The sequence below is a fragment of the Neofelis nebulosa genome, chromosome 3 (genome assembly GCF_028018385.1).
Source record: "Neofelis nebulosa isolate mNeoNeb1 chromosome 3, mNeoNeb1.pri, whole genome shotgun sequence".
NCBI lineage: Eukaryota > Metazoa > Chordata > Mammalia > Carnivora > Felidae > Neofelis > Neofelis nebulosa.
The window spans coordinates 174,987,744-174,997,904 of record NC_080784.1 but is presented as its reverse complement, the minus strand read 5'-3'; the positions used below and the strand labels follow the sequence as shown (position 1 = coordinate 174,997,904).

The following is a 10,161-nucleotide window of genomic DNA, read 5'->3' as shown; positions in this document are numbered from 1 at the left end:
GATTCTTAAAATTCCAGAATTCTCAGTTTATATGTGTTCTTAGCCTTCTTTGGCTCGTAGAATATCTGATCAGAAAAGGCAATCTTGTTCGAGGCAATCTTGTAGGATGCTTACACTTTACAAATAAGGAAACTGACAGTGGACTAGGATGGGTTACTGTTCCAAACATGGCCTTCCCCTTACTGGTTCTGAGGGGGCAGGAACCACGTCCTCTGGGAAGTAATTTCATACTTCTCCTACCATAGCTCTAAGTACACCACAAGTCTCCATGTGGACTTCGGTGACCATTCCAAAAGGGGCAGAAACTGAAGTCCAGAACCTCTGAATACCCAGAGCAAAGGAGGGCCAAACTCAGATGGCATCTACTTCAAAAAGAATAGAACAATCTAAGGTGTGCCCCTTCCTATTTGCCCCAGGGGAGCCTAAGGATGTTGCCTGGTCCTGGGAGCAAGTGTAGCAATGAAAACAAGACATGTAAAATCACAGCAAAGGAGGCCCAAAAAGCCAACACCTGCATCTTAAAGCCACTTCTACAGACAGCAGTGACATGTAGCCCAATTAAGCAGATAATTTCAAAGCCCTGCACTTTAAGTGAGCAGTAGCTGGAATTAGGAGGGAAAGGACAAGTCGGTGCTTGAAAGCTTGCCTTTAGGTTTATTATTGAGCTAGAATAACAAGTGATCGCCATATTTCAAATGTGTTTAGAAAGCCCTGAATCAGATAACTATTATGCCTTGCACTGTCCTTGAAAATGCAAAGATAGAAAAGGAAGAAATCATCTAAGAGTAATAAACCAGGGAAACCAGAGACTAGCTGGAGGTGTGAGCTGTAGATCATTAGTACTGATGCTTATAAACACTTACTATATGACAATAGTTGACAAGATCTATCAAGAGCAGAGAAGTCAACCTGGTTCCAATCTCTCTCCAGGCGAGAGAAAAAGAATCTGTTTAATCAGCATTTTTATTTTCTAAAAAAGGCAGTTTAGGTCACCCTAATGCTTGTAACCTTAATCTGTGTCACTTCATTAGGTTATTCGAGAACATCAAAACACAAAGTACTGTAGTTAATAGATCACACGTGAAAAATAGAGGACACACTGAGCAGGTCAATGACCTGGGATTGCCTGAATTAGCTTCAATTCACTTAACATCTCCAAGCTTTCCTGAACTATTTTGTAAATAAGTATGATTAAGTACAAGCTGCTGCATAAATGTCCAATGTAAGTATGTATGTGTATAAATACATATTATATATACACATATATATTGAATATGTACATACATATATATAGTATGTATGTGTATATTACATACAGAGAGAGAGAGAGAATATATTGTGACCACTTGATACATCCAAGTACTGAGCCTCCTGTCCAGCTGAATAAGTTAGTCCACTGGGCTCTCAAAGTATAAATTCTGAGCCGTCTCAGAATGCATGCACGTTTGCTCAATCTGTAAACACGTAATTATTGAACTTGCCTTCTAAAGTAACACCACACCCTGGATGTGATGCAAAACCCAGCATTACAAGATAAGCTCTGTCTCAAGTTTCTGCTCGTTATAGTGCCTGAAGTATTTGCTCATAAGCTCAGGGACTGAAGCAGAAGTAAACAGTCGGGCCAGTATTATAGGGACACCTGTGTTACAAAACTTTCTTACATTGTGAAAGCAATGAATGAAGTTCAGCAGGACTCCTGTAAGAATGCCGATTCATCCCACATCGCGTTGGTCAAACAGGACTTCGACCTTATCGCCTCCCTCTCTCCCTCACCCGCCCAGGTCAGTCTACTTTCCTCGGGTATCAGATCCCAGCTCCAGGCTGGGTATCAGATCCCAGCTCCAGGCCGCGGGGCACAGCTACCCCACCTCACCCCCTGTCTGTCTTCTGTCAGCGCCTCATTCAGCTACATTAGCTGGTCCTGCCCTCCGTATGCCCGGCTCTCAGGTCTCGAGCATGACTCTGCACAGCACATATAACATGCCTGGGCTCATGATTCTTTTTATCTTCAAAATTCTTCAACTTTGCACACTTCCTTTGTGAATCCTTCTCTAATTAGACAGAGCACATTGCTCTGGACCAGGGGCTCTGGCACAACTTTGCACTGTAGTTAGGTATGATTTTTGATCTCCTCCTCCCCGCCCACCCCCCCATCCCGCCGAGATGTGACATAGCTGAGTGACTAATAGTGAGAACTTGGAAGCCAGATGAACAGGGCTGGGATCCTGGATCCACCACGCACTGACTCTGCCTCAGTTTCTTTACCTGTAATAGGTAGGGAGGTAACCAACGAGCTTACAATAGTGACTGGTGTGCAGCAAATGCTATTTAAGCACGAACATAATAAACGTGAATAACAAGCAGCAGCTCCCATCTGCCTTGGTGTTCAGGAGACAACAGGAAGTGATGGGGCTGCCTCTGTGGTGAACTGTCAGGGATGTGCCTAAAATGGTGACTGCTGCATCGGCCAGCTATCCCGCTCAGAGGGCCCTGGCCTAGTGTGGCCAGCTATTCACAATTTCAAGAGAAGAAAAAAAAAAAATCCACATTTTTGGATTTCAAATTATTGGGTTACATTTTTTTAAAGATTTTATTTTTAAGTAATTCCTATACTCATCACAGGGCTTGAACTCATAACCCCAAGATCAAGAGTCACATGCTCCACCAACTGAGCCAGCCAGGCGCCCCTTATTGGGTTACATCTTACACTTGATCTTAGCCAAAAGGCCGAGAAGCGATGGGTTACATCTTAAAAATTAATGTTTGAGCCAAATAAGGCATGTCTGGAGGCAGATTTCACCCTGACGTCACCATTTTGTGACCCCTGACATTTATGAATCTGTAATGGGGTGTGTATGAGTGTATGTGTGTTCATGTACTTCCATTTTTCTGTTTATTTTCTATACTTCTTCTTCAATTCAATATCCTAGAGGCAGAAGAAAGCATGCAGAAGGTGCTCAATTAAATCCAGCTGCCCATTGAAGGTTTGTTAATAACCAGACACCAATGACACACTTCTGAAATAAAAGAATGGGTAACTTCATTTCACCCACATCTAGTGCCCTCTCTTAAAGTACATCTTCAGGTCAACAAACAAGGCCCTAGGAACACAGTATGAACCACGTGTCGTCCCTGGTCTTGAAGAACATACAGATGTGTGGGGGGCACAGGAATGCAGACAACTGTAATGTTTACAAAACACACGGACACGTGTTATTTCATTCACATCACAAGAACCCAATGCAGAAAGCACAGCACGTGATTTTATACCGAGTGTCCAGAAAAGACATTGAGGCACAGAGAGGTTAAGTGACTTGTCCAAGATTATTCCGCTAGTAAGTGGAATTGTAACAAGAACCCAGTTCTGCTGTCTGCACACCTTAACTGCACACCCGGGTTCTTTCTGCTGCACGCTCATGTTCTCGCACACCATGCGTGTTTTCCGGTGCCTGTGAGTGCTAAAGAAATCAAACTCGTTAAGAAAGTTGATATCCAGTGAGTTGGAAGGGGGCACTGATAGACTCTTGGAATGCAGGCTTTGAAAAGTACCTGTGAATGGTTTGGGAAGTAGTTTTCTTCTCATTATAATTTTGGATTTACTGGAAAAGAATTTGAGGGCACTTTCAACAAAACATGATGCCATTTATTTTTTTTAGAAGATTAAAAGAACAAGGTAAGGAAGGGAAACAGAGGTGAAACCATGGTTTCAGAAAATTGAGGGTAAATATAGATAGCACAAGAGGGCACAAATCTTAGTTCTGAGTTTCCTGCCAGACAAGGCAAACTGAGAGTGACGAAGTTTCTGTTGTTTATAAAAGAAGGCAGACTAATTTTAAATTTAGTATATATTTATCTCCACTTGTCTAATTCCGAATCACATAGCAAAAATTGGTATTCTTATGGAAAAGAATGATTTGAAAATGTAGCATTTTATCAAAAAACCCAAAAAGCCGATTTTTTACATTTATAAAATCTGTGGTTGATCAGAAAATTTGGAAATTTGTAACATACAGACTAGCACATGATTGCCAATATTAAGGGTCTGGCATGTTCCGTAAGAGGAAATGGGAGAAGTGGAATCCAGTTTAGGACTGTGTAGCAGACTATTGGAACTGTTATTTGGGGGCGAGGGTTAGCAAAGGGTTGCCCTCTTCATAAATAGCACAGATTTCAAGTTTTTAACCAGGTGAGCTATAGCCAAAAGGTGCATCAAACACAAGATGGTATTCAAAGGCCATGAGGACATTTCATCATTTGTTCATTCATTCGGCAAATAGATTCTGAGTGCCCACAGAGCAGGCATTCATGCATCATCCTCAGAGATGGAGACAGAGCCACAAACCAATCAGGCAAAAATCACTGCCTTCACCAAGCTGTCTGGAGGCAAGCACAGTATGTTGCACAGATTAAAGATGGAGGCATACATTGTTTATGAGCAGGCTGGAGTTCCCACAGCCATACAGTGATCCAAATCTGTTGTCCTAAAAAGGCTGCAGCCCTGTGTTCCTGAGAATCTTGAAACAGATGCTTGGCTTTTGTCACCAAACTATCTAGAGTGTAGGAGCAGCTAGGAAAGGGAGGAGCCTACCACAGAACAGGGCTGAGGCCTGGATCCCACCTTCCAAAGTTCACTAAGGATGAAGGGTCGCCTCCCCTCCTGCTGCAGAAATAGCCAACAAGCCCCTCTCCCAGTCTGATGAAAATGGTCCTCTTGTAGAAATGGCTTTAAGAAGCAGCTGGCAGATGTAAAGCCATACTAGCCACAGAAGCTGCTAGACAAGGTACAAACAGAAATAAATAAGGTTTTTTAAAACCCATACAGGCATTTATTCTACCAACCACTTATTAAATCCTCACTACATATGCAAATAGCACTGGGCTAGGTACTGGGGGCTGGCACATGGTTCCAGCCTTCATGTGCCTTATGTTCTAGAAAGAGTCAGACCTTGAACAACTCATTAATTAACCAATTAAAAGTAGAACAACTGCTGGGAAGAACCATCAGAAGCTATAACAGCAAATTAGAATTAATCTAGTGCCAGAGGGGCGCTGGGTGGCTCAGACGTTTAACCATCTGACTCTTGATCTCAGCTCAGGTCTTGATCTCGGGGTTCTGAGTCTGAGCTCTGCACTGGGTGTGAAGCTTACGTGAAAAAAAAAAAAAATCAACGTAGTGCCAGAGAGTCCAGGAACCTTTAACACAGTCTCACTCACCTTTTCTCTCTCCCTTTCCCTCTCCCTCTCACCGCCTCCCCCTCCCATCTCTCAGCCACACACACAAACACACGCACACTGGTTCACACAGTGGTACACACGCAGGTGCACACACAGGCATACATAACTTTGATGCAATAAAGCATCTCTTGTCTTCCTCTTTCAAAGAGGCTTTTGGGGGGTCTGGAAATGCTAAGGATGCTATTCCTTCTGGTTTTTTGGCCAACAGCCTGCAACCCTGGTAAATCCCATGGCCAAATTTCCTACTCTGAGCTAAGAGGCAGCCAGGTCTAGAGGGAAAATACATACTGAGACCAATTACATCTTCAAATGTCTTTAGACCTTTGTGTTTATGGTTGTGCTTGGTCCTTACTGATAGTTAATTAGAATGTACAAGTCTAAAACATGAACTTGCCAGAGAGTATAGTGTTCAAAATGAGAATGACCGCTTTTCCATCAGACTGTGTGCTGATCGACAGCAGCTCGTGTTGCATATTGAAACTAAGCTAGGCTACATAATAACAGAGGATGTAAAAGCTAAACTTGAAAAAATAAAATTTGGAGTCTATACATACTGAACTTTGATTGGCCATCAAATTGTATTAATCAATAATGTCAAATTGGAAAAAAGCGTAAGAAAAGCAGGTAAGAAACATTATTTTGGACAATATTAAGCTAGACGGATTTTAAAACTTTTTACTTATCTAAGTATAAGGGGTGGTAAATAAAAATGAGAAGATACAAACAAGTATCCAAAAGAAGATCAACATACAGCCATGCATAACTATGTGAAAATGTATTGAACCAACTCCATATTATTGGGCATTTGTGTTTTTTCTAATCTTTACCACAAATGCTTTAACGAACACATCTCTCATTATTTTCTCATGATAAACTCTTAGAAGTGGAATTTCTTAGTCGGACAGCATTCAGATGTTTAAAATCAGAGTTGAAGCAATAGGCAAATTCAAAGTCACTTTAAATTCTTTCTTTAAGGTACTTGCAACACATTCAAACTTAGAAAGCATCCAAAAATTGATAGTAAACAGTCTTTATTTCCATACCAAAGTCAATAATAATATTGCATATATATAATTTCAAGACTGACGTTTCTTCAAACCTCACCAAATACTAACAGGCAGCAATACTATATGGTTATAGACACTTGTCGAAAAGAAGCCTGTTTCTCATTGTAATACAACAAATATGTTACCTGCTGCATTTCTGGATTTGAAATACTGAATAAAAAACCAATTACACCAAACATATATAATACTTGTATACATACACAATTGCATTACACACACCAGCAGAAGGATACTAAACTGAAACGTGCATTTCTTTGTCGGCTCTGGGCAAAGTGATAATCTCTCTGGGTCTCAGTTCTGAGGAGAAAGACACAAGATCTGGGGTTTCCAGATTTTTTTTTATATAATAGACCAACTAAACTAAAAAACAATCCCTATACACACATAATTCATTAGTAACCTTAAAATGGGAGGGAGACATAATAGCAGAATAAGAGAGCATCATTTAAACCAAATGCATCTAACCTAATTTTTTAAAAACTCTGCTCCATTGCTCATATTTTTCTCATTTTGCCTCAGAGCATGCAGACTTGCACTAGCTCACAGACTCTTGATTGAAAACAACTTCTCTAGATAACTCTTAAGTCCTTTCCAGGTCTAAAGTGCTGTGTTTTTGTGGTTCTAAATTTTAATTTATGCTCTATGTAAAAAAAAAAAGTAACTCGTGAGGAATTTTAAAATTTGGTCTCCCGTATTTCTTTGAGGCTGCCAATAAGTGGGTTCCAGAAAGAGGATGTGAGCACTGTACCACCCAATAGTCACTTGGTAAGAGTTTCCAACAGCCAGGCACCGGGATAGACATTGGGCACCTAAGCGACACACAACACAACTTCTGCGTTCAGCAGGTTCTCATCTAGAGGGGAAACGGGATACTAAACTAAAGAGGCAGTAGGGTACAACAAGTAAAATAATGCAGGGTGTATGCCTGGGGATATGGAACATTTCAGAGCAACACCTTACCAGACTGGGGCGCAGCTGGCTAAAGGGCTGGATGTTCTGGAGAAGATGCTTGAACTGAGTCTCAGAGAACAGAATGAGTGTTAGGCAGCCAGGGATGTCTTCACAGGCGTGTGAGCAACCTGATAGAGCTAACATGCAGCAATAATCCTGGGGAATCCACATCCTAGCATGTTCCAGTGAGGCTGGAAGCTGTGAGTTGGAGGATTGCTGAAGACACTATAGGGGTAGACGAGTGGCTGAATTTAGGAGAACCTGAAGTGTTACAGGAAGGTGTTTAGACTTGACCCCCGACACATGGGACATCCCTGAAATATTTTCATCAGAGGAGGACACTAGGGTACATCTTAACTGTTTGCTTCTTTTCCCAGCTCAAATTTTAAAGTTAGATCTGTACAATTGAAAAAAATCTGAAGGGGAAGAATTCTTATGCTACCTTTATTATTATTATTATTATTATTATTATTATTATTATTTAAGAATGAAGATAAAGTAGTATAGGCTTGTTAAAACAAATTCAACCAGTATAGAAGTGCATAAATAAAGGAGGAAAATTCAGAGACTTCCCTCCCTCATCCACTCGACCAAATCCTACTCCCCAGAATTAATCACGATTTTGAGTTTCTTGTACATCCATGTATTTATTTTCTAAATGTATACAAAAGCATTTATATATATATTTATATATGTTGTGAGTTCTCTGATAGAGACTATATTGTGCTACACATATCGGTCTGCAATTTGCCTTTTTCACTTAGTATATTGTCAGTACAGACCAAGCTCATTCTTATGGACTGCATAGTATTGTGCTGTATGGCATGGGTATGTTCCAAATGGTATATAACCATTTCCCTCTTGGTGGTCATTTAGGCAGTTCCCAATTTTCTAGTCATTGCTGCGATGAACACCTTTGACTATTTGCACACGTATGTTTGTTTCCCTAAAGGATAGTTTCTTAAGATTGGAATCACTAGGTTGAAGGATCTAGGCATTTAAAATTATGAAAGCTACTGCCTAGTTGCTCTCCAAAAAGCTGTTCCATCTTGTGCTTATCCTGTGTGTACAAGAGGACTCACTTCCTCCCACCATGGCCGAGCTGGGTTGTATCAAGTTTTTGAATCATTACCGATCTGATCAATAAAAGACGTTACGTCCGGTTGGTTCAAGTGATGGTTAGTGAGCTTGACCACCTTTCATATACTTATTGGCTAGATATATTTATTTTTGTCTACGAATTGCTATTTTACAAACCCTACAGGTCAGAGATTCTTAGTCTGGGGCCCCAGGGCTCCTGATATATAAAGCGACATTTTCTGTGTGTATTAGATGCACATTATTCTCGGGATAAGCTCCAAGGAACATTAAGAACCGCTAATCATAAACTGTAGGCTGAGAGAAGGATGTGGAAAGGAAGAAGCACGGTTGGAAGGAAGGACGGGAAAGGAGGGAGGGTCCTGTTGCATGACCGGTTATCTGCATGTACACAGGCCCCTTTTATTATCTCCGGACCTTCCCCATAGCATTCCCTCATTTGCATCCCCAGAAAACCCACCAGCCACCCAGGGGCTACTAGATCGCTGTGGACTGGGCTCACTTCTTACTAACATCCATATACACATCACAGAGACTGCTGACAAACAATTCAAGACGCTTCTTTATTTTTACTTTGGTTCATAGAAACATACAAAAGTCTTATACATACAAGCCGTCACCGATCTATCTGAAAGTACAGAAAAGCCATTAACTTCCATTTTATGTCTTAATTATTTCTCTAACTTACACACAGCTTTTCATCACTCGGACCATCACACCTCGCGTTGAGCTCCACAGCACCCTCCTCTCGGACTCCCCCATAGCTGCTCTGCGATATTCCCTAATCCACTGTCTGCACTTAAGCCTGACTATTTTTTCATTTCAACATCCCCCACGTGACACCCCTCTCACGGCTCCCCTTTGCTCCCGACCAAAGTGCCAGTCCCTTAACGCCTGATGCACCCACTGGGGAGCTACCTGGTCTGCCCCGCCCACCTCGCTCCGCCCACCTCCGCTGTTAGACTAAGCCCCTCCTCCTCACTGTCTAGGCCACACCCACACACAGGCTCTCTCCGACTCCTCGACCTTTGTAATTATGCTAGAATGCTCTCTCTCCCGCCCCTCTCTTTTACTGAGTTCATTTCTACTCAGCTTAAAAATCACTTCCCTGACCTCCCAGCCCAAGTCATGTATTACCGTTTCAGGCTTTTAGAGCATCCTGTACTTTTTTTTCCTTTGTAGATCTCTCAGATTTGCAATTACATAGCTCATTAACGTCTGCTTCCATTCCGGCAGGTGAACGCCAAGAAGACAGAAAAGAAGATCTGTCCTCCTCTCTGAAATCCAAGTGCTCAAAGCAGGGCTGATGGGGAGCAGGTGATCAATAAACACTGTTGAAGTGAGGGACGAAAAGGCTGTTATTAGAAAAGGTTCCTTGTAGGTCTTGATTTTCCTCTACACTTTCCTTCAGAAATGAGCCCATGGAAATTATGTCTTGGATACAGATATTTGCTCTTTCAGGTCATGCCCATTATTTATCAGGAACCTGTTGTGAACGGACTAGGCGAGGGGCGGGCGGAACACCGAAGCAAACGAAACTGACTAATCCTCTCCTTCAGCTTAAGTTCCAGGAGGACGAAACAGGTAGTAAACATACCGGATAAGTAAATTATATAGTGTATTTAGAAGGTGTAAAATGCTAGGAGAAAATTCAAGCAGGGTAAGTTGGATGGGTCAGCTAGTTTGGGGGGACCAAAATAGAGCGGGGTTGAGTACTCTCATGACGTTTAAAATAAATCTGAGAAACACCGCAGGGATAGATGGGGCTGCAAGTCAGCCCCAGAACCTCTCCTGCCCTGTGAGAGAGCCA

The 10,161-nt window shown here is 41.8% G+C and overlaps 1 long non-coding RNA gene across 1 annotated transcript; it reads left to right on the top strand.

Annotated features, from left to right (window-relative positions):
• Window positions 1-1,561: 1,561 nt before the first annotated feature.
• Window positions 1,562-9,704, top strand: LOC131507696 (uncharacterized). Its single transcript, XR_009259629.1, has 2 exons — window positions 1,562-1,781; window positions 9,588-9,704. It is a non-coding gene; the product is annotated as an uncharacterized LOC131507696 (long non-coding RNA).
• The last annotated feature ends 457 nt before the right edge of the window (window positions 9,705-10,161 follow it).